At 41.5% G+C, this 26270-nt stretch overlaps 1 protein-coding gene across 14 annotated transcripts in view; it reads left to right on the forward strand.

The window, feature by feature from the left end:
* The window catches only part of OPCML (opioid binding protein/cell adhesion molecule like), a 1152901-nt gene that overhangs the window by 995179 nt on the left and 131452 nt on the right, over positions 1 to 26270 (forward strand). The gene's annotated exons all lie outside the window — the stretch shown is intronic.

Below are 26270 nucleotides of genomic sequence, written 5' to 3' on the forward strand. Positions count from 1 at the left end.
GAGGAGGAAGAGGCAGAGAAAGAAGAAGAAGGAGGAGGAGGAGGAGGAGGGGGAGAAGAAATAAGAAACAAGTATGGGCCAGAATGGTCACAAAAGCTTTTATGGAGAAAGGGAAAACTGAAGCTGGGTATGAAAAGATGAAGGTCTAAATACAGGAAACGGAGAGAGAACTCTACTATCAAGGAAGCAGGAACAGGCTGTAGCCACTCTTCACTGCATCTCTTCTATCTACTCACATGCCCTACACATAGTAGGACCAAATAACACTGTCTGTGTATGTGTGAGCATGTGTGTTTTTCTTTTTGTCTTAAATGTTCCACCAGATAGGAAGACGTTGTTTTTTCAAAAGATAAATGAGTGGAGATTTTAAAACAACTCACATTATTTATAAATGTCTCTAAAAGGCCACAGTGTCACGTCTTTGGAGGAGCGTTTTCTGACTTCCCTGGTTGCCATCCACCCCCGCCATTTTGCTCACCACCCTATGTGCGCTAATCACCTTCTTGTGTAAACAGTGCAACTCAGTGTTGAACCTTATTTGTCTTTATTACGTCAGTGCCTGGCACACAGTGCCTAGAATATAGGAGGGTGCGGCCGGGCGCGGTGGCTCACGCCTGTAATCCCAGCACTTTGGGAGGCCGAGGCGGGTGGATCACGAGGTCAAGAGATCGAGACCATCCTGGTCAACATGGTGAAACCCCGTCTCTACTAAAAATACAAAACATTAGCTGGGCATGGTGGCGCGTGCCTGTAATCCCAGCTACTCAGGAGGCTGAGGCAGGAGAATTGCCTGAGCCCAGGAGGCGGAGGTTGCGGTGAGCCGAGATCGCGCCATTGCACTCCAGCCTGGGTAACAAGAGCGAAACTCCGTCTCCAAAAAAAAAAAAAAAAAAAAATATAGGAGGGTGGGTGCTCAGTAAGTGTTTTTTGAATAAAGACACAATTTAATGAGTGTCATGAATCAGACAATGTTCACCAAGAAAGCTTTCTTGAAGAGGTGAATTTTGGATTGGATTATTAATAAAGGAAAGAATGGGATTAAAATAGGCATGGGAGCCATGTCCCTTCATTGGGAAGCACAGCAAAGATGTCATGGTAGCCCAGGCACCCTCAAGCATCCCCTTTTCCAGACGAGGGGGCTTGGGCGTCAGGAACAGCATCCTGTGACAAGGCGTCACTGGCCGAGTGAGGCTTGTTTCCAACTGCAGTGTTGATCAATGAAGAAAGGAAGCCAAGTCCTAAACCCTAATCCTCAACTGAGCTCACAGAGATGCCTCTTTCACTTATTTCTAAGGGATGTGATACCTCTGACTCCCTCCATGACTGAGGGGAAAAGACTTTGGGATCCACTGCTGCCAGTCGACTCTGGCTACAGAATCTAAATTGGTTTCCGGCTCCCACGGACATAATCTGGCACTTTTCCTGAGCACTGTATTTAATAACAACAGTTGCAAAGGCAATAAAAGAGGTAAAAAATGGTGTTGTTGTTTTATTATTACTTTGTGTCTATTCTTTTCATAGACACTGAGTCAACTAGGGTAGGAATAAGATTTTTTTGGGTAATATCCTGCTCCATAAAATCAATTTCACACATAAAATGGGAAACTCATTTTCAGCCAGGAACACAGGCCTAAGTACATATATATTTTGTGAGAAAGAGTCAGAACTCTCCTCCTCGTGGATTTCAAGAGGGTAAAATTCCAGGTTCAAGGCAGCTTAGAGGACAAAGTGGAGTTTAGTATCTGCCCAGGCAGTCCAGGCCCAACTACGGTCACTATTCTCTTTTCCTGCAGTACTTGGTTCAGGTACATGTAATATCAGGAGTAGGTTTGGAGAGGAAGCGGAGGCTACAACAGCCGTCATATCACAGAGGTTGCAGTGTGCGCCAGGCCAGCCGAGGGTGGTTTTTCTAGAAGGAGAAAGTGGCAGCCTCTCCGACCTCCTCTTAATGCAGTGGGAAACATGCTGTGAACTTCAAGTCTATTCGCATGAATTGGAAGAGCTGTTTCACTCCCACATTCCTAGGAAGTTTCTGCTAGCTGTCAGAAGCTACTTTATGAGATGAGAGTCCATCCTGTTTGTGTGACCTTAGGAAAGTGTCTTCTCTCTGGACCCCAGTTTCCTCATTTGTAGGATGAGGAGGTTATGTCATTAGGCAAATTTGAATGTCTCTTCTATCTCTAAAATTTTATGTTTCCATAATTAGAAGCAAACACCCAAAATGTTTTTGAAGACCTTTGGTGAGGCTTGCCGTTCTAGGAGAAAAAAAATCAAGTAAGATAGACCCACGTTTCTTAGAAATGATCTTAAGTCAAATTTAGAATTAATACGTTCTTGTTGCCTTACTATGAAGAACGACAATTTTTGGTCGGGCACAGTGGCTCATACTTGTGAACACAGCACTTTTAGAGACCAAGGCAGGAGGATTTCTTGAGCCCAGGAGTTTAAGACCAGCCTGAGCAACATAGCAATATCCTATCTCTACAAGGATTTTTTTTTTCTTTGTTAATTAGCCGGTGTGTTGGTGCACACCTGTAGACCTGGCTACTCCAGAGGCTGAGCCCAGGAAGTCGAGGCTGCAGTGGGCTGTGATCATACCACTTCACTCCAGCCTGGGTGACAGAGGAGACCCTGTCTCAAAAAAAAAAAAAATCCAAAATTTTTATTAAAATAAGAAACGTTTTGGTACAATCCTTTGAAGTTCTTTACACTCTCTTTGTAAGGAGATCATCCTTTGTTGATCTCACTTCACAAGTGCCCTATGACCTTAGACACAGTTACAGAGTTCATGTTAAGATCACAAAAGCCATTATTTTTTCAAACCAGTGCTACATGGTCCTGAAATTCTGATTAACAGTGAGTAAAACGGGTGAAGGGGTCATGGTTGCTCACTATCTTAGCCTCAGAAGCGTATGCACCTTCATTCTTCCCCTCCCTTCTTCAGACTTGAGGATTCGTTGAGCCATTCCAGAGACTAAAAAATCTCTGAAAATAAATAAAAATTAATTTAGATTGGCTGGTTCCCCTTTGATATGGTTTGACTATGACCACACCCAAATCTCATCTTGAATTGTAGCTCCCATAATTCCCATGTGTCGTGGGAGGGACCTGGTGGGAAAGAATTGAATTATGGGAGCAGTTTCTTCCATAGTGTTCTCACAGTACCGAATAAGCCTCATGGGATCTGATGGTCTTATAGGGAGAAACCCCTTTCACTTGGTTCTCATTCTCTCTCATCTGTTGCCATGTATGACATGCCTTTTGCCTTCCACCATGATTATGAGGCTTCCCCAGCCATGTGGAACTGTGAGTCCATTAAACCTCTTTTTTTTTTTTTTTTAATAAATCACCCAGTCTAGGGTATGTCCTTATCAACAACATGAAAAAAGAGTAATACACCCTTAATCAAGAAAAATCACATTTCTCTCTAGGAAATCTAACAGACTTATCAGACGTGATTTTCCCTTGAGGTTGCAGTGTCCTTCCCCTACTGTCTCAGAGAAATCATGCTGGTCTGTGTCTCACAATGTTCCTGCCATTTTTCCTTGGATCACTTGACATTATGGACCCTACAAGAGTGCATCCTAAGGACTTGTTAGAACAGTGTTCTCATCAGAGAAAACTCCCTAAATAGAAACTTTCAGAAAATCGAAGTCTCAGCTCTAGATCTATCTAACCATAAAGCTAATGAAACACACACACACACACACACCAAACAACAACAACAAAACCGTACCCACTCCTCTTTATGGCTTTTATTTACTTTTTATTTTCAGTGGATGCTGTTTGCAGTGGAAGAAAAGCTCTATGACTTAATAACATAAACACATGAAAAGAGCCTTCATAGGATCCTCCTTTGTATCAGGCAAACTCGTGAGGTACGGCTCAGAACATTGGGAACCTAGTGAATTGCAAACCTCACTGTGCGAGTGAAAGCCCCGGCCTGGTAGACTGGAGACAGGACACCATGAGCTCTGTAGGTGGGGTGATACCCACAGAGCTGAGAGAGACCCCTGGTATCCTCAGCAAAACTCAGCCAGGCCATCATTTTTTGTGGCTAGTCGTTGCTCTTCTGACAAAGGGAAGCTTTCCAAGTGTGTCCCCGGTGCTCAGGAGCGAACTGGCTACTGAAAGCTTTGGCAAAAACTTGCTGGAAATGGTTTCATTTGCTCCTGCCCTGAGACCCGTTCTGTCCCTGACAGACTTAGAATTGACACACTATGGAAGGGCAAATATCAGGCCTATGCCAGGGGCTGAGGCCTTTAGGGTGAGATGGGAGCCAACTAAAGATTTTGTAGTTTTGGCCTAGAGTCTGCACTCACATTAAAACCAGATAAACCTCATAAACACAGTTTGATGGCCATGAAACAGCAGACTGACGTAAGGTGAAGGGAATTGGAATTTGCTGGATAATTTGTCAGTCAGAGTTGAGGAGGGGAGCCGCTTCATCCTCACGCCTAATAATCTAAATCTCAGGTCTCAGCGTGTTCTCCTTTGCTCTAACTTCTGCAGGCCCCAGAAATTTCCAGACAGGCAGAGCATTTCCCAGAAAGGTCCCTGGCAGGCAGGCCAGCTCCCCATCACCACAGGGGTTTAGCAAGATGATACAGGGTACGGAATCAAGAGAGAAGGGAAGGAGGCTTTGGCATATGGTTTCCGAATTAATATCTTTCCTCATTTGCATTCAAAACCAAACACAGTAGATCCAATTCAGCTTCAGGCACTTTCATCTGTGAAGTCAGATTGGCAGAGTTTGGGAAGGGAGAATATGGGGGAATCCGGGGAAAATGTACAGGAATGCATTATTCATTCCACGTTATCAGATAATGAGATGTTCCAAATGAGTGAATCTTCTAGATAACTGAATCTTCCTTTCTAAACATTCACACTTCCTCTACATTTTAGAATATATTTATGTATTTTGTTAAAAGTGTGTTATAAGCATCTCTGCCTAGAATACCTGATTATAATTAACCATATCTTGCCTACTTATCATCCTATTTTAAAGAGAAATTAATTCCATTTCTCTGCCTCACAGACATGCACTCAGCTATGCCCTTTTGTGACCTGGTAGTTCCAAGTTCTTTCTCCTGATGTACATGCACTCTTCCTTGTGGGGGTTATTTGTCAGTGTATCGGGACTTACAGCGTGTTCTTCATTTCTTTTCCTCATCTTTTGTCCACACTGACTTAGGAATAAATGACTGTCTCCAGGGAAAGGCAAATACCCATGTCTATTAAATCAGCAACACTATTTCCTGCATGATTCTAAGTCCAGCATTCAGTTCAGATTCGCAAGCCATGGTTCTTCCATCTGTTAAGTGAGGATATTGCACTTGGTTCCCGGGATGATAAAAAGTGACTGTGAGTGGTTATCCTCCATTAGGGGAGACAAACTGATGCTTCCCATTTATCGGGGCTGTGATTTGAGTAAAAACCATAAGTTGAATTCATTGTGTGAAGCTCATCAATAGAAGAAAGCACAGGGTGGAAGTAGAATGGTGTTTAATTCAGTTTGACTAGAGAGGTTCCAAGAGGCTTTAGACAGAAAATGATACCTAAAAGAGGTTTAACAGGATGAATAGGCGTTTTCTAAGTGGAGAGAAAGTAGATAAATATGTTCTAGCCACAGGAAATAATAGCTATGTCCATAAGTCTGGGAATGCTAAAGGTTATCTCCATCTGTCTCTGATAAATAAACACATGGGTTGAGTGATGGTATTATTCATTGCATTCAAAAAACTTCAAACAAAACAAACAACAAAACTTCTTGTTTTGTGAAAATACAAACAAGTGATTGAAGTTGCTACTCAGTACCAACATACAGATAGTATGAGGAACACTGGACAAGAAAAGAGGGATCGACTCTGTAAAGGAAGAATGTTTTGGGTGTCCTGCTTCCTTCTCAGGTGGCAAAGTTTGTCATTGAATGGAGGAGAGGTCTCATGTAATGTCTTACCATTCTTAACAAGGGTGCACCATGCTGCTCACTTTATTTATAATTTATTTTCATAAAGTGGTTTTCAAAATGTAGTTCTCAAAACAACAGCATCAGCATTTCTAAGTTATTTCCATAACATAGAAATGGAAATAACCAGGCCCCACTCAAAACCTACTGAGTTAGAAACTGAGGTGGGGCCCAGCAATTTGTTTTCATAGCTTTTCTGGTGACTGGGATGCTCACTCACATTTGAGAACCAGTGGTCTGACAATATAGAGAATGGGACCCAGACTCAGAGGGAAATCCTGAAAAATCAAAATCGAAATTGAGGAAAGCACAGACAACGATATTTATTGCCACTCTGTAACTGCCCAATGGGTTCACCTTGCCCACTGACTAGACAGAGCCAATTCATCAAGACAGAGGAATTGCAACAGAGAAAGAGTAACTCATGCAGAGCTGGCTGCGCAGGAAACCAGAGTTGTATTATTACTCAAATCAGTCTCCTGGAGCATTCAAGAATCAGAGTTTTTAAGGATAATTTGGTGGGTAGGGGAAGATCAGTAAGTTGAGTGCTGATTAGTTGGGTCAAATATGAAATCATAGGGCATTGAAGCTGTCTTCTTGCATTGAGTCAGTTCCTGGGTGGAGACCACAAGATCAGATGAGCCAGTTCATCCATCTGGGTGGTGCCAGTGGATCCATCAAGAGCAGGGTCTGCAAAATATTTAAAGCACTGATCTTAGAAGCAGTTTAGGGAGGATCAGAATATTGTAGCCTCCAGCTTTATGACTCCTAAACCATAATTTCTAATCTTGTGGATAATTTGATAGTACTACAAAGACAGCCTAGTCCCCAGGCAAGAAGGAGATTTGCCCTGGGAAAGGCTTGTTATCATCTTTGTTTTTAACTATAAACCAAGCCCCTCCTCAAGTTAATTCATCCTATGCCTAGGAATTAACAAGGACAGCTTGGAGGTTGGAAGCAATATGGAGTTGCTTAGGTTAGATCTCTTTCACTGCCTCAGTTACAATTTTGCAACGGTGGTTTCAACTCCACCCTATTTCCTAATTCTAGCATACATGGACTGGCTGACCAGTCACAATGGGGCACAGACAGCTTCTTTGGTGGACTGTGTGTTGCTGGGGTGGCCCTTGGTTCTGAAGCCTCAAGACAGGGGAATTGCAATAGAGAAAGAGTAATTCACACAGAACTTTACTTTGTGCTGCACTGAGAATGGGCCCATCTCTCTAGAAGGCTCAGGGTAAGGTACTTTCAGGAAACAAACATGGAAACTCAGTGGCACTTTACTGACTTGTAAATGAGCCAGACTCGCTGCACCATTGCCCAGGAGTTTCTCCATTGGTCCATTTCCTTCCCACCCAAAGTCTAAACTGAAAAATAAATTTTAACTAGAAGGTAGCAGAATTCAGGCAAAGGGGACATCATGGCTCTGTTCAAATGCTTCCTGGCATCCACATATTATGGCATAATCCACCCAGCTCACAAATATTCTTTCTGCCATTTCTATGGAACCAAGGAGGTGGAGTGTGGAGGTGGGGACTCAGGTTCCTCTGGCAGTGAAAACTGTCTTTCCTCTTCTCAGACACATGCTCTGTGCTTCCAGATTGATTCCCCTGACAGACTGAGGCAGGCTTTATTGGAGATGCCCTCTGTGCTAGACCATTCTTGTGTTGCTATCAAGAAATGCCTGAGACTTGGTAATTTATAAAGAAGAGAAGTTTAATTGGTTGGTGTTTCTGCAGGCTGTACAGGGAGTATGGCATGGACATTACTTGCTTTCTTTGGAGGCCTCAGGAATCTTTTCCTGGTGCTGGAAGGCAAAGCCAGAGCACTTTACATGGCCAGAGCAGGAGCAAGAGAGAGACAGAGAGGTGTCACACACTTTGAGCAACCAAATCACAGGATAACTCACTCACTGTCATAAGGACAGCACTGAGGGGATGGAGATAAGCCATTCTTGAGAAATCCACCCCCATGATCCAGTCACCACCCACCAGGCCCCACCTCCAACACTGGGGATTACAATTCAACATGAGATTTTGGCAGGAACAAATATATACACTATTATCACCCCCTTAATTGTCACAGGTTACATTAGTTTCAGGTCTTAATTGGCCCTGGGAGACATTTGTGTGTATAAGGTGAGTTTGTGTTTATATGATCTCAGCAGTCATGTTACAAGAAAGAGTTCCTGATCCAAACCCCAAGAGAGTATTCTTGGACCTCATGCAAGAAAGAATTCAGGGTGAGTCCACAGAGTGAAGAGAAAGTGAAGCAGCTACATTGCCTGGGGTATATGCCCTCGGGTTCGTTATTGAGCACCGCGAAAATTTAGGACAGACACACACACACACACACAAACACACACACAGGGAGTTTAGGAACAGAGGTTTAATAGGTAAAAGAGAAGACAAAGAGAAACAGCTTTCTCTACAGAGAAAGGAGTCTCTGATTGGAGGCCAAGTCGGGCGGATCACCTGAGGTCGGGAGTTCAAGACCAGCCTGACCAACACGTTGAAACCCCAACTTTAAAAAAAAAAGAAAGAAATAAACTGAGCAGAAAGGGCCAGCAGGCGGCAAATGCACTGAATTTTATAGTCAAGTTTGAGGAGGTGGTGTCTGATTTACATAGATCTCACAGATTGGTTCCATCCTGTATGATGTTTACATAGGACTTGGGGAAGGCTGGTCACCCCACCCTAATCTCATTATGCAAATAGGATTTCCAGTTAATTGGCTTCATCTTGTGTGCTTCTTACAATAGGCATGACTGACAAACAAAAGGGAAGATGGAGCCGCCATCTTGAACATGTCTAGTTCCTAGTTCCTGCCAAATTCACTGCTGCAAGCTCCCAGCTTGTTCATCTATGTCTGAAGCTTGACTTTACAGGCTACTCTTTGTTAGAAAATGATTTGGGGCTGCTTTTCATGAAAAAGAAAAGCCTTACAGAGGAATCCCATGCCCTTACTATCTGCCTAAGTAATTTCATATTAACTCCTGTATCAAAAGTAAGTGTATTAAGAATGTAAAGGAGTAGGAGTGGCCATTCCATTGGCAGAGCAGCAGCATGGGCTGCTTGACTGGATATATTTATGGTTATTTCTTAATTATATGCTAAACAAGGGGTGGAGTATTCATGAGTTTTCTGAAAACGTGGTGAGGATTTCCTAGAACTGAGGGTAAACTCCCTCCCTCAAACTCCCCCTTTGAGACCATGTAGGGTAACTTCCTGACATTGCCATAGCATTTGTAAATCACCACGGTGCTGGCCAGAGTGTCTCTTAGCATGCTAATGCATTACAATCAGCATATAATGAGCAATGAGGATGACCAGAGGTCACTTTCATCACCATCTTGGTTTTGGTGAGTTTTTTCAGGCTTCTTTACCACATCCTGTTTTATCGTAGGATCTTTATGACCTGTGTCTTGGGACCTCTTATCTCATCCTGTGACTAATAATGCCCAACCTCTTGAGGATGCAGCCCAGCAGGTCTCGACCTCATTTTACCCAGCCCATGTTCAAGATGGAGTCACTCTGGTTCCAATTCCTCTGACAATCCTGAGTGGCATTTATTGATCAGGTTCATGGGAGTGAGAGTAATATTGTCCCTTTGTATACAATTTACATATATTTTATAATATGTCTGTATCCCAGTTACATTAGCCATTACATGAAGCAGAGGGTTGAAGATGGAGAGTGGAAAAGTAAAGAAAAGGAGAAAGTGACGTGGTTACAGATATGTCCAGGAGGCACCTATCTGTAACCACGAGAGATGGTTACAAGCTTCAGCCTGAATTTAACTTGAGTCCAGCCTTCAAGTACTTCACTTGGTTTTGGGGAGTGACGTGTCTCTTCCAAACTGGGAGATCCCTTGCTATCTCCTCACTCTTTAACATTTTAAGAAAATGGAGTAGAGGTGAGTTTATTCCTCGCTGGCTCTGCTCTCTTGTCATTGTGCTAATATTGTTATTTTATAACAGATTATTAACACTTGCTTGTTGCCTTATCTAACTTTTAAATGCCACTTAATGGAGGGGGAAATGAGCAGAGGAATGAAAGTGAGCTGTGGTAGAAAAGAGTAACACCCTTGCCCTAGGCCCATCCTTTCAGGGCCAGGAGGTTCCCCATTATCTCCATTCTCTTTTGTGCTGGGGGTGGTGGCAGGTGCCAGGGAGAACAGGAAATCTGTACACATTTCTAAGCTAGGGCAGATTCTTCAAAATTTCCACTTTCCTTTCCATCTTACTCCTTTAGAACCTACTTTCCTGGAAACCATCATTCTCAGCAAACTGACAGAAGAGCAGAAGATCAAACACCGCATGTTCTCACTCATAGGCAGGTGTTGAACAATGAGAACACATGGACACAGGGAGGGGAGCACTACACACTGGGGTCAGTTGGGGGGAAATAGGGGAGGGATGGTGAGGGGTGGGGAGCTGGGGAGAGATAGCAAGGGGAGAAATGCCAGATGTAGGTGATGGGGAGGAAGGCAGCAAATCACACTGCCAGGTGTGTACCTATGCAACAATTTTGCATGTTCTTCACATGTACCCCAAAACCTAAAATGCAATAAAATAAATAAATGGGGAAGAAAAAAAAAAAAGAACCTACTTTCTTCTTCTTCTTCTAGTCTTTTTAGTCCTATTATCCATGTACTCTTTGCACCCTGCCCACCCAGCTCCTTTGCCTTCTCCAGGTAGGCCTGGCTGGCTCCTAAGTCTTGATCAATTTTGGAGGTGGAAAGACGGGATAACCATTCCGAGTTGCCACAGTCACACACAGCCCATTTATAATTCAACTTTCTTTGCTTTCAGTCTTCCCGAATGCTGTTTCTGCTTCAGGCACTCTCTGTAGTACAGTGTCTAAATATAATGAGTTTTCATCACCTCAAGAAGGACCACAGCAGGTTCCAGGTCTAAGCTCTCATTTTTCTACCTTAGGAGAAGTGAAATCCATTGGTAATTAATCTTGCATTGTTGGAGAGTTCCTTTGGGTCTCCCTCCTTCATTTCCACCAATGCATGCTGCTTGACACTGTCACCAGTAATGCATGTGAACAAGGCACCAGTAATGCATGTGAACAAGGCATCAGCAATGCATGAGAACAAGGCTTGAGCAAGGCTAAACATGGTGTCATGTTTGGAGAGATAGCAAGTGTCAGACAACGTTGATGGAGACTTGTTTTTCCCCTCCACCCCTTTGACAGAGATTTTAACTTACCACTTCAAAAAAGTTAAGAGATACCTAATGTAAGGAAAACAAACAAACACCACTTTCCAATAAAATGGGTGGTGCACTAGCACACTGACCTTCTCCTAAGATCATGCATCTGATGTGGGCCTTGCCAGTATACTGGAGTAAGGTTTGTAAGTTCTCTAGAAGTAACACATTACTATCTTTTAGATTTGGAACCTGGCTGTTCACTTTCCCAGACTCCCTGCCTCTGCCCTTTCTGAGAATCTAGTCCTAGCCTTTTTCTCCCACCTTAACTTGCCTAAAGCCCCACCCAGGGTCTTCAGGAGCAGACTGCTATTCTCTTTCTCCAAGATGCCTGCAGGCCCTTTACGCTTCACTCACCTCTCCTCTTTGTCTTGGGGATAGACAAATGAATAGTTAGAGAAGCAGGGAATCCTTATGCCTCAAGGCCTGCTATCCCACCCCACTTTTCTGCCTTTACTTAAGGCAGCTCCCCCAGTCAAATTGTAGTATTTCTCTGACACTTTCCAAAGAGGAAAGAAGATATTTCATAAATTTTGATTCCAATAATGTGAGGGCCTGCTGCCCCACTGAGTATGTGCCAACCATGGTTTTTGCCCTTGTCATCTTACTGTGTCCCAGGAACCTTTGACATTTTCTCTGGTGACATATTTTTAAAGTGGCCTTTACGTTTGCACCCAAGTTTATGAAAAGTGCCAGTCCACAGAGGTGTTTGTTTGCAGAGACTAATTATTAGACTGACTCCTTTGAAATGACTCTTCTCTGTCTACAGCAGTGGAAGGCAGGGCCACAGAGTCTTCCCTTTCCCTAATGTGTTCCATCTGTGAGGCAGCAGAGAGCACCCGGAGAAATGTGCAATGTGCAGTGTATGAGAACAGTCATATTTGAGGACTGCTTCTCACCACCACACTGGCTTATTCCCTTGTATGTACTGACACATTTACTCCTCACAACAACCCCACCTTATAGGTACTAATTACCTGCCTATGTTATAGATGGAAAAAAAGTGAGGTACAAATAGCTTAAGAAACTCTCCAACGTCCCACGGCCGGGAAATAAATGGTAGCAACCTGGACCTCTCTCACCAGAGGCCACACTCCAAACAACACAGTAAATAAACTTTAATTGACATATGTGGAAAGATTTTTTATTAAAAAGGACGTTGGATCGTACATTCTTACTCATAAGTAGGAGCTAAGCTATGAGGATGCAAAGGCGTAAGAATGATACAACGGACTTTAGGGACCTGGGGAAAGGGCGGGAGAGGGTTGAGGGATAAAAGACTGCATATTGGGTACAGTGTATATTACTAGGGTGGTGGGTACACCCGAATCTCAGAAATCACTAAAGAACTTATTCATGTCACCAAACGCGATCTGTTCCCCAAAACCCTATTGAAATTAAAAAATAAAAATTAAAAAAATAAAGTAAAATAGATGTTGGGAAGCCCAGCAAACCCAGCACCTTCTCACTTGGAAGTCTGGGGGAGTTCACAGAAGACAGTAGAAATCACCCTCACAACAGTGACATGATGTAATCAAAACCATGCAGAAATACCATTTCTCACTGATTGAATTGGGAAACATTTAAAAGTTCAGTTATATAAGCTTCTGACAGGACTTCTGGGGACACAGGTTATCTCATAGGCGTTTAGTGGACAGGAACAATGGTAAGATTCTCATGAAAAGAAAATCTATCAACCATCAAAATACAAATAGATGCATTTATATTTTAAGCCAGTACTTACTCTATGACTCTATCCCAAATACAAGCTTCACAAGTCTTGTGGGAAATTGTGAGAGTAAAATGTTGAAAATTGAAATCAACTCATGTTCTGTGGATAGGGCATTAGTTAGATAAACTAGAATATATTTATGAAAAGGAATACTATGCAGCTCTGAAAATGTATAAGGTATATTTCTACAAATATGGGAACAACAGTGTATATACTCTGCTGCCTTTGTATTAGGAAGAATGATGATGTATTTTCTTATTTGTTTGTTTTACATAAGCACACATTGGATAGATAAACAAAATACAAAGTTGTAGAAATCTGTAGGAATAAAGGGATGGAAATGATAAAGGCAGCAGTACAAATTTTCTGTACATACTTTCAAAAGTAGATTGGTGTTTGAACCATGTTAATGTATCAACTTTTGAAAAGATTAAATTAAATAATTTGAAAACAAGGCATTTTGTAGCTTGCAGAATTCTGGGGAAGGCTGAGTACCTGGTTGCAGCAAGTCTCCTATTTACGGGGAAAAAGAAAAACATTTCTGTATGCAAAAATAGATGTTCTCCATCAAACCTGTCATCATATGTCCCAGATATTCTGATACCAGGCTGTGGAAGTAAACTTAGTTATCGTTCTTTCTTCTTCATAAAAAATGAAAAAAATAAATTATTTCCAAATCTCCCCACTTCACAGCTCCATAATGAAGTTCAAGTGTAGTGACATTACCATTGTATACCTGTTCGATGTATCCTGGAGCTACAAGACTTGTACATAGTGAGTTATTAGGCTCCTGTGAAATTATAAAAGGCAACTGTTTCCCTCCCCCAATCATATGTATGTGACAATTATCTGGGAAGAGAGGTGCATAAAAATAGACAATGTTTAGTGAAACAATTGAAAGTATTATTGGAAGATGAATCAAATTAGGATGCCTTAAAAGCCCTGAGACTCTGGAATTTATGATGAGTAGGCCATGGGCTCATTAGGATTGTGATTTGGAGAATTCCTATAAAATCTGGAATGGGGCAGAGTACAGCGAGAAATGTTAGTGTGTTGGCTCCTTCCACACCTGCCTGGATCTGGTATGGTGTTTGCAATGCAGAGGATGCTGATTTATACAAGTGGGAAATGACGACCCAGATTGTCCTCCTTCACTGACCCTGGAGGCCCAGGTAAGGCCAGTGAAGAGGTTTGTCAGAAAAAGTGGACTTCTTTTGTAGCTGAAAGCACTGAACTTGAGGCCACTCTCATAAATATCAATGGCTTTTTACCTGGCATGCTGGTGAACCTTATTAACCTGAAATATTTTCTGGGCTGGTGACATTGGAGCCTCTAATAACTTTTTACTCGGATGCTTCTGTGCTTAATGTGTTTTAAACATTTTTGGCACAACTGCTTTCCAAAAGGTTTTCCCAATAATTTCAGCCTAAGCTGCCTAAAATATTATAGAACACTTGTTGCTGGGAATAATATTTTCCATGATAAAATCCCTGAAGCATTGTGACATGTTAAACATTTTAAAGATAATTTTGTATATGTCTTGCCTTTCAAGGGAATGGGGGCCTCAGTTCCTCGTGGACAGGTGGTGAGTAAGGAGATCTGACCCCTCCTCAGTAAATGGTGTGAATTATTCCATTGGAAGCATCCAGTGACATTATGATCTGGAGTACTGGGAAGCCATTTTTTTTTAACAAGCTTTAATTGCTTTTTGCTGGGGCCAGGGATATTTATGGGTTAGGAGATTGCCAAGTTATTTATTAGATGGAGTATCTAGGGATAGACTAATATAAATCACTTAGGCTGGTATTGAATATACCAGACACTCAGTAATTTAAAAAGCTTTAATAAAAATGCTAAAATATGAGACTTGTCTTTGGCTGTAATGAGACTCAGTTATCATGTTTTTATCAGCAATATTCAGTCACAGACCCCCCTGCCTTTTCTGAGAGTAAGAAAATGTGGATATAATCCTTATTTCCTGACTCTTCCGGTTTGTTGGAGTTAAGGAAGGTTTTAAAGATTTGAAAAAAGGCTCATATAATAATTATTTGGGAGAGCTAATGGCTGACTTCTTCATTCTTAGAAATCCAAGAATTAAAAGTAATGTCCTTTGTGGATCCAGCATGACAGTGAGTGGGTAAAAAATGTGGGGGTATATATGACTAAACTTGGCTTATGTGTTGTACTTTCTATGTGGTAAAGAACCTGTTACTGTGTATGCTACGCTCCAGCCCTGGTCTACAGAGAGCAGAGTTGAAACTCATTGAGTTTAGAACCAATGGAATCCCTGAGAACTCAAAATGTAGTTTTTAATTTTTTTTTTTTTAGTGGACATACTGAATTAATGGTCTATATTATTTTGGGGATTTTGTTTAAATTTTTTTTTTTTTTAGATATTTGGAGATGCTGTACTTCCAGGATGGAGTACAGCGGCACAACCACAGCTAACTATAGCCTTGGACTCTTGGGCTCAAGCGGTTCTCCCACCTCAGCCTCCCGAGTAGCCAGGACTACAGGCTCATGCCACCACACCTGATGGTGTGTGTGTGCAGTTTTAAAGAGATGGGGACTTGCTATACTGCCTAGGCTGATCTAAAACCCCTAGCTTCAAGCAAGCTTTTCACCTCTCCCTCTGAAAGTGCTGAGAGTACAGATATGCCCACCACCCTTGACTCCATATCACTTTACAGTTTAAAAATTATATTTACTTTTATCATATCATTGATTCACAGCTAGAACCTTTTTAAGATAGCTCTATCATCCCCATGCCGCCAAATACTGCTGGTTTTCATGAAATTAACCAATGGAAGAATGAGCCCTGAGCTCCAGACTCTCTCCCCTGTCTTTCCACAGTAGCGTACACCTATAGACAAGATGATTGACAAGTGCCCATTTCTTAAAGATTTTCCAAATCCCATCTTTCCCCCAAGATAAAGAGTTTCTGTGTCTATTCCCAGATAATCTCATTCTTCAATTCTGTCTCAGACTTGAAGACACAGTGACCACAAATTGGATTCAGGGGTGAGGCACAGTGATTTACTCTTGGCAGCACAAAGCAGGTGGTAGAAGAGAAGAGAAGAGGAGTGGGTGTTCAGTCACAGGCAGGAAATTTACTGGGAAGAGTGCCTAGGCTGATTCCAGATAGATGGCCTGAGGATGGGGCTGCATCTCAAGGGGCAGCCAGCTTGGCTAAGGCACCCCGGGACCCCAGCATTGCTACTCAGGTGAGCAAAGCACAACAGAGACCTGCAGCCGACACATCATCGGGAAGCTCTGGGTGTGGGGGGTGAGAATGGATACTCATGGTGCAGAGCAGGGCAGGAGCCTGTCAATACTCCCAAGTCCCCAGGTGCAGGCTGCAACATGGAGCAACCCCGGGAAGCTTGGAGAGGTTGGATGAGTCTGTCCTGCTGATGTGCCTTCCAAAGGCTGTGCTCCAGACCTGCATGGAGACTGGGTGCTATGCAAGGTTCTAGAATAAACTTAGAAGAAGGGTAACAGAAGAAACCACATTTCCCCTCAAATATTTAGGATGGGGGACAAGATCGGCACACTAAAGTGGTTTCAGAAGGCACCAGCAGACCGATCTGCTGGACAGTGACAAAATCAGGAAGTCCAGGAGTTGATGGAGATGAGGAGGGGCATGAAATCCTGAGTGTGGACACATTTGGCCTAATTCTCAGCCCAGGCATCTTTCCACTCCCACCTGCCCCAGCCAGGAGTGGCTTAAAATGTGACAGGACCGAGGCAGAAGACTGGAGGCATCAGGGACCTTTGGTGAGAAGCTGGGGAGTACAACCTGGTTGATCCCGGCCAGGAATGTCCCTGCTCACACTCCTCATTGATCATCTGTAACCAAGGATCACTAAATGATGGGTCCAGGAATTAAAGCAGAGAATGAGAAGATGCTGGACTCCCCCCGCATTGCCCCATTTGGTTTTGCCCCTACTCAGTGCAGCTAGTGCTTTTGGTATGACCTGCTTTTCAGATCATCAAAGTGAGGGCCACTTCGGTTCTAAACCTTGCAAGACTTCCCTTTTACCCACCTCACTGTGTCCAAACCAAAATCCCTGCCAGCAAGACTGGAGAGCCCCTGGCCTTTGAAGCCAGGCCCACTGGATCACCTAAAGCTGCGGCCTGGCTATAGCTGAGGCCTTGGGTACTGCAGTCAGTCGATGGGAGACACATCGCAGCCTCTGCTCTTGCAGGCTGTGTGACATTTAGCAAGTTATTTAACCCCTCTCCGTTGCTATTATCTAATCCTTAAAATGTTAAGTAATAAAATTGCCTTATAGGGTTTTCACAGGATGAAATAAGTGATGTATGGCAAACTTTGCACTGTGTCACTTGACACTTATCAATAAATAAGAGTTGCTGGCCAAAAAAAAATCTAGATGTAGAATAAAGACCCCATAGCATTGGCATTGACTGTGCACCGTGCACTGTGACAAAACCCTTTCATATTCATTTACTATTTATTCCTCCTAATGACCCTAGAAGTTACATGTGATGACTCTGCTGTTCTGCAGTTTGACAAACTGAGATTAGAGAAGTCACACAACTTGTGCAAGGTCACACTGTGTATAAGAGGGAGGGAGCTGGGGTTGTATTAACAAGAGACAGCTATGGCAATGTTAAAGAGGAGGGTAGAGAAGGAGAGGTCTGAAACTCACCCCAGGGAGGCCGGAAATACTCAATGGCCTTCATGTGAAAGAGAGACTTGGGTTGACAGGTCATGGGGCTCCGCCACCACCTCACAGCAAATGTTTGACAGAATTGGGACTGGAACCAAAGTGTTTCCTCACTGGCAAAATGGGAAGCTACAGTAGAGGGATCCCTAATGTCTATTTTGACTTGAAAATTCTATGATGTAAATTAAACTCTGTGATCCTAAGTGTGTGTGTGGCCAGAAGAACTCTCCAGGGGAGCCTGCAAGTCAGTGGAGGCAAGGAACAAAAGGAGCCTCCCAGAGGGAGGGCACCACCATGTCCCAGAAAGAATAGAACTCGACAAGAAAGACTCTTTTGCTGCATTTAGTTCCTCTGATCATGGTCACTTGCCTGAATTGTGCAAATTAAAAATAGGAAGTGTATATCTGAGTCTATAACAAACTTTTGTAACGGTTATTACAAATGAACTTAGCAGAGCCTGAGAGGTTTGTGATGTCACCCAGCCCCTGGCATGTATTCATGTGTGTGTTATTCAGAACTATTTGTTCTCATTCCCTGTCATTTCTCTCATCAAAATAGAGCAGAGAGGAGAAAAGCAATCAGAATGGAGTGGGCTTATTCTGCAGCAGAAAATAAAACAATATCACACCAGGACATGGAGGGAGTCTGATTCACACTAAGAATATATAAGAGCAAATAATATGGATCTGGCCCTGCCTCAAAGAATAGGATGTAACTGCATGCAATTAGCCTAGTTCCAATTTGCTGGCTGCTCCACTGGATCCTGAGAGGCTGTATTTTTTTGAAAATCCTCTGGCATTAGCAATTACATTTAGCACACATTGATTGAGCACCTAAGATATACCAGGCATTGTGCTGAGAGACCCCTGGAATACTGAGATGAACAAATGATAATCCTTAATTGTAAGGACCCCTAGTCTAGTGCGTGAGAGAGACATAGAAAACAATAGAGTGGGGTGAAATGTGCTGTGACACTAACCACATATCCTGCCATTCACCAAGCTCTGTTTATATCACTCAAATCTCTCCTTCTCTGCCCATCTCTCCTACTTCTGCACTTGTCTAACCAGCCATCATTTCACTTTTGGAAAACTCTCTAGCCAGTTTCATTTCCACTTGCTCAACTTTAGTCTATTAACGCTGCAGCCAGGAGTGACTGAATCCCAGTGGATTCCCTGCATTACTTGTCACTATCATCCTTGTTACCCTCTTCATCATCACAATCATAGCCATCACAACCAACATCGTCACCATCACAATCATCACCATTACCGTCACCACCAGCATCAGGGCCACCATAATCACTATCACTGTCTTCACCACCCCATCACCCTCAACATGATCATTGCCATCACCATCTATCACCATCATCACTGTCGTCGTCACTGTCATCATCATCATCACCATTATCACCAACATCACCGTCACTATCATCACCATAATCACCATCACTATCTTCTTCCTCATCACCATCATCACCGTGACTATCACCATCACCATTACCGTTACCACCGTCACCACCTTCATCATAACCTTTATCATCAGTACCATGATCTTCTTCATCAACAACAGCAGCAGCATCATCGTCTTTAAACATTTTAATGTATCACTCAACTGCTGTTATAAAAAAGATAAAAAATGTTAGTCTTGACTCAAAGAATCTTTAAGTTTTGGGCTCTACCTGCTCTTTCAGCCTCAGCTCCTAAGGTTCACTATGTTCATTTTATCCACAGTTACTGAAGCTCATCATGCTCTCTCTTTTGTCGATCCTTTGCACAGTCTGATCCATTTGCCCAGCTCTGCCCACAACAAATCCCTCACCAAATTCAGAGACAAATAAAAATCCCTAGTATGGGCTATCATGGAGCTTTGCACCACTTCATACCATAGCCAGAGTGAAATCACACATAGATTCTCATGATGACTTATCAGCGTGAGTGTCCTCCTCTATACACTAAGCTCTGTAATTTACATGAGAAAAGGACCTAGTCTATTTGCTATTCTACCTCCAGTGTAATGACAAGCTTATAGTGGGAACTCAAAAAAATGTTGTCAATGAATACATTACATCATTATACATAGGTTGCCACAGAACACAGACATACATTCATCTGTAGAATGCAAGGAGCTGATGGAGACAGGGTATTCTATCTCAATATCAGTTTTCAAGAATAAGTAAGAGTTGAGCATATGGATGAGTGGAAAAGATGGCACATGGGCAAAAGGAACAGCACCTGCAAAGGTGTGGAATCACGAATGAGCATGAGGTATTTGGAGCATTGCCAAATGGGCTGATGTGACTAGGGCAATGTGAGTTGTCTTGGAAAGAGAAGGGCAAACCATGGGCAAGTATTGAGAAATGGAGAGTTAAGCAGACATTATGCAGCATTATTCAAGGAAGTATCAATAAATGAATATTTTCTGAGAACTCAAATGTGTTGAGTTGTGGACTCTCCTTGTAATAAAAGACCTCACCAGAGATGATTGGCCATGACCGATGTTTTATAAAAGTTTTATGCAGATACAATTCACATACTATAAAATTAACCTTTTTAAGAGAACAGTTCAGAGCCATTAGAATATGCATAGGTTGTACGCTAGTCAGCACTATCTAATTCTAAAATATCTTTATTATTCTAATAGGAAGCTCCACCCCCATCAATAGTTACTTCCCATTTATCTCTCTTTCTAGCTCCTGGCAACCACCAATGCATTTTTTATCTTTATGGATTTTAATATTCTGGATATTCTATGTGAATGGAATCATACAATATGGTCTTTTGTGTTTGACTTCTCTCACTTAATATTTTCATGACTCATCCACATTGGATCATGTATGAGTACTGTGTTTCTTTTTATGGTTATGTAATATTCCATTGTACAGGTATCACATTTTGTTTATCCATTCATCTCTTGTTTTAAAATTGTGTCTATTAGATCAGTGTTGCCTTAAACACTCATGCACAAGCTACTGTTTGGATATATTCCTTAATTTCTCTTAGGTATATGAGTAGAGTGGAACTGCTGAATCATTACAGCTTATGTTTAACCTTTTGAAGAATTCCAGACTGTCCTCCAAGGTAGCTACGCTCTTTACATTCCCACCAACAGTGTATTAGTCTACTAATTCTCCACATTCTTGCCAAAGCTTGTTATTGTTCCTCTTTTTCATTAAAGTAATCATAGTGGGTGTGAAGTGCTATCTCACTATGATTTTGATTTGCATTTTTCTGGTAACTGATGGTGCTAAATATCTTGTCATGTGCATATTGACCATTAATATGTCTTCTTTGGAGAATTATTTATGCAACTCCTTTGTTCATTTTAAATTGGCTTATTTGACATTTTATTCCTCTTACATGTTTTGATAGTAGTCCTTATTAGACATATGATTTTCAAATGCTTTCTCTTATTTTGTGAGTTTCCTTTTCACTTGCCTGATAGTGTCTTTTTGAAGCACAAACGTTTTTAATTTGAATGAAGTCCAGTTTATCTATGTTTTCTGCGGTTGCTTGTGCTGCTTATGGTATATCTAAGAATTCATCACCCAATCAAAGGCTACTGAGAGGCAGAAGGAAAGTGGGCCTGGGACCAGATGCAGAGGTGGCTGCCACTGCTCCACACGTCTGCTTTCTCACATCCTTAGCAATGGAATAAGTAATGAAAACGTACAAAAAACTACGTTTTTCTTTTGTGTTTTCTTCTAAGTTTTAGTCTTTACATTTAGGTTTTGATCTATTAATGTTTTGAGTTTTGTATATGATATGAATTAGGGATCCAATTTCATTCTCCTGCAAGGGGATATCTACTTGTCTTAATACCATTTGTTGAAAACACTATTCTTTCCTCAATGAATTGACTTGGCACCTTGTTGGAAATCAACTGACCATAAAATGTGGATATATTTTTGGGTTCTCAATTCTACTCTACTGATGCATATGACTATCCTTATGTTGATTTTTAATGGTGCATATTTCCTAAGAATGTGTTGTGAATTAAAGGAAGCAATGTATATACAGTACTTAATGGTAGGCTTCAAGAAGTAAACTATAGGCAAGGATTTCATGACTCAAACATCAAAAGCATTGGCAACAAAAGCCAAAATAAACAAATGGGACCTAATTAAACTCCAGAGCTTCTGCACAGCAAGAGAAACAATCATTAGAGTGAATCAGCAACCAACAGAATGGGAAAAAATTTTTGCAATCTACCCATCTGACAAAGGGCTAATATCCAGAATCTACAAAGAATTAAAACAGATTTACAAGAAAAAAAACAAGCCCATTCAAAAGTGAGGGAAGGATATGAACAGACACTTTACAAAAGGAGACATATATGAGGCCAACAAACATATGAAAAAATGCTCATCATCACTGGTCATTAGAGAAACTCAAATCAAAACTACATTGAGATATCATCTCATGCCAGTTAGAATGGCAATCATTAAAAAATCTGGAGACAACAGATGCTGGAGAGGATGTGGAGAAATAGGAACACTTTTACACTGTTGGTGGGAGTGTAAATTAGTTCAACCATTGTGGAAGACAGTGTGGAGATTCCTCAAGGACCTAGACACAGAAATTCCATTTGACCCACCAATCCCATTACTGGGTATATATCCAAAGGATTACAAATTGTTCTATTATAAGGAGACATGCACACAAATGTTCATTGCAGCACTGTTTACAATAGCGAAGACTTGGAACCAACCCAAATACCCATCAATGATAGACTGGACAGGGAAAATGTGGCACACATACACCATGGAATATTATGCAGCCATCAAAAACGATGAGTTCGTGTTCTTTGTAGGGACATGGATGGACCTGGAAACTATCATTCTCAGCAAACTGACACAAGAACAGAAAATCAAGTACCACATGTTCTCACTAATAGGCGGGTGTTAAACAATGAGAACACATGAACACAGAGAGGGGATCATCACACACTCAGGTCTGTCAGGGGAAACTAGGGGAGGGACAGCAGGGGTGGGGAGTTGGGGAGGGATAACATGGAGAGAAATGCCAGATATAGGTGATGGAGAGGAAGGCAGCAAACCACATTGCCATGTATGTACCTATGAAACAATCTTGCATGTTCTTCACATGGACCCCAAAACCTAAAACACAATAAAATATATATTTAAAAAAAGAAATAAACTATTTTGTTGTTGCTGCCGGTGGTGTTATTACCCTGTACCCAGGAGGAGCTCACTGATAGACCTAACTTGCTGCTGAAAAATCATCAGCTCCCATGGTTTTAGACTAGAAGAGACCTGGGGATTTGCAAATAAAAGTCTCCATTCTAAAACTAACCAAAACAAATTAACAACAATTCACACGCACAAACATACAAACACACAAGTGCACATACAGCTCTAACAAGATACACTTAATGATTAGCAAAAGGTCACAGAGCTACAGAGGAAAAATGGTCAGAATCTGCTTCTTCTTACACTTCATGTAGTGCTTTTGGCAAAATATTATACTATTTGAGTGTACAGAATATCACACAACACAGCTTAGATAAATGCCATAATTCCCAATTTACCTCTGGTTTAAGAAATAAACATTCTTATTAAAACGCAAAAAGGTAGCCCCATAAGGATAAAACTGGATCCTTAAAAGTCTTTTCTGTGCTATTTTTTTAAAATTATCTTGAGTGTTTAAAACTGTAATGAAAACTATTTCACATTTATATTAGCTTTCACGTGTCTCCTAATATTTTGTTATTCCCTGAGAACAATAACGATAAAATAAAAACAATAATAAAGCTATTTAAGACATTTTGAAATAATTATCACTAATCTAATCTCCATATCTCTGTGATACAAATATTTTTATGCCCATTTCACAGTAGCGGAAGCTGAAACTTCATGGCTTATATAACTATTTCAAAAATCACATAGAAAATAGTTGGAAAAAATAGTGTTCAAACCTTAGCCCCTATGACTCCAAATCCCAAGATTACTCTCTTTCTAATTCTGACATACAGTCTTAAATAAAACAGTTAAGAGTAGACAACTACATATTGTGGCTGACAAGAGGGCAGAGTTGTGATGGAGGGAAAAGCTGCTCTTGCAGTTACCTTGTGGCGCCATCTCTAATGGGGAGTGGGCCCTGGAGGGACAGGATGCTGAGGGATGGAACAGAATTTGAGTAACTGGGGGGGGGACCAGACAGAGCAGTTACCCCTGATGGGGGTGTAGTGATAACTCCTAATCTTGACTACACACCAAATTTACCTTGAGGACTTTCTGACACTATTAACTCCCCATTCAAATTCAGATCTAATAATCTGCAATGAAAAAACTTCCCAGAGAGTTCTTGACAATGTGGGAACTCTTAGGGATAGAGAAAGGAGGTAACTAAAATTTTGGAGAGAATGAGGAAGCAGTATTCAATAAGCACCTACTTTTGGCAAGGATTGAGCTCAGAGTTTTACCTGTACCTTCACCCAACCCATGAGCAGGCGTCATGAGCTCTCCTCCTAGGGGAGGAAAGCAGTGAGATCCAGAACTCACCTGCACACAGGCATCCAGTTGAAGTGAGGCCAAGACCAGAGTCTGGAGCTGTGTGACCCTAAGGCCAGCACTGTCCTGCTTCCCTGAATGCCCTCTCAATGGGTCTGGTCCTGAGGGTTAAGACTGTGTCCTAGCATCCTGCCTTATGGACACACTTCAGTTTCTTTATCTTGTCCTGTCTACCTCAGAGCTGTTGTCAAGACCAAATTAGATAATAAAGCCTAAAACACCCCTGTCATATATGAGATATCATTACTTATTCCATTGCTAAGGAGGTGGGGAGCAGTAGCAATCACCTCTGCATCTGGTCCCAGGCCCACTTTGCTTCTGCCTCTCAGCTGAGATGAGGTCTGGGTCCCGGCCGAGCAGGGCATTGTGCTATGGTCCTGTACCCTGTTCCTTCTGGAAACAGACATCCTCTAAGAGAAAACACTTTAAAAGCCAAGCAGTTTCTTCATACACATGGGAGATTTGCCCTGGGTATTTGCTTAGGCCCAATAGCTCAGCTTAAGAGGAGGAAGCTGATGATTAGTTATTGAATATGTACTTTTTACTGTGGTAGCTAGAGTGTTTATGTATATATACTCTACATATGCTCTATGTATATATGAAATGTATAATAATGTACTATGTTATTAAATATAATATACAATACATTATGCTATGTTATATGTAACATATATGGTATCATATACTCCATGTATATGTGTGTGTGTATATATATATATATATATATACACACGCACATATACACACACGTGTGTGTGTGTGTATGTGTGTGTATCTCCAAGGTAACTTTATTTATTTGTAAGTCCTAACTTAAAGTTGGAAACTAAGGTTTAGAAAATGAGCAATTAGGCACAGATTAAGCCATTTATCTGATATATCTGATTCTAAATGGCGTGAACAATATCAATAATGAGTGTATACAAAGGATAGTAACAGCTAACATTGATAAGGTACTTACTTATTTCCGGGCACTGTGCTCCTGTGTTGAATACATTCATATTTAGTTGTTACAACAACCTGATGAGACAAGTTCTTCATTCTCACTGTGCAGATGAGGAGCCACGGTCTTACAGTGGGTAAATAAAGCTGTCCAACGCCAAGCAGATCTATAGGACTTCAGGACCAGAGCCATGTTCCCTGGCCTCTCACTGCTGTTTCCACCCCATCATGACAGCTTTGTGCAGGGTGGGGCTGATATGTGCAGGATTACACATCTCAGTCCCAACTAACTGTACAGAAAGACATGTTACATCTTTCGGAAAGCCTTTTCCAACCCAAATCTTCTCTCTCACAAGTACACAATTATTTGAATAAAACAGTATATATAGTAGTCATTTATTTATTTATTTAACACATTTTTTTATTAAGCATCTGTTAAATATTATGTGGCAAGCATAGTTTTAATTACTGGGAGTGTAGTGGTTTATAATGCCAATAGTTTAGTGGGCCAGAGATGTTAAACAAGTAATCATATAAATGGATATAAAAACAAAAAGCTATGTATGTATTGTACAAGGAAATATAAAGGTTCAGAAAAGATTATAACAAGGGGCCTGATTTAGATATTGGGGGCAGGAGTTGATGTCATTAGCAAAGATTTCCCAAAGAAGAAACATTAAAACTGAGCCCAGAAAAAAACACTTGCACAATTTTTTTGGATGAATAGGGTGAAGAATAGGATGGTGAGGATTTCAGGGAGAGGGTAGAGCAAACGTCAATCTCTAGGATGGGATACACTTGACACATTATAAGCTACTGAATTTAGAAACCCATGCACTCATACATTGTGTTTACAGGGATAAAAAGATGTTACTGCATGTCAGTCATTGTGTGTATACCAGGAATACGGGGATACCTATCACAGATCCTGTCCATAGGATAGCTCAGTTGCAAAGATAAATGGTATGATAAAGGCATAAACAAGAATGTCATGGGAAGAGAAAGAGCAACTTAGGGGTACCCAAAACACTCTGAAAGTGAGTTAAGAACTGGAGCGTGGGCGGGTCAGATGGCATAGGAGTGGGAATGGGTTTTCCAAGCAGAGGGAATTGTGTGTATAAAGGTACAAAGTTGAGAGGGTGATGGAGCTCTGGAGAGAAGCTTTAGAGAAGGGCGTAGAAGTTATGCTT

The sequence above is a fragment of the Sapajus apella genome, unplaced genomic scaffold (assembly GCF_009761245.1).
Source record: "Sapajus apella isolate SASKATOON/1434 unplaced genomic scaffold, GSC_monkey_1.0 scaffold16, whole genome shotgun sequence".
In the NCBI taxonomy this organism is placed as follows: domain Eukaryota; kingdom Metazoa; phylum Chordata; class Mammalia; order Primates; family Cebidae; genus Sapajus; species Sapajus apella.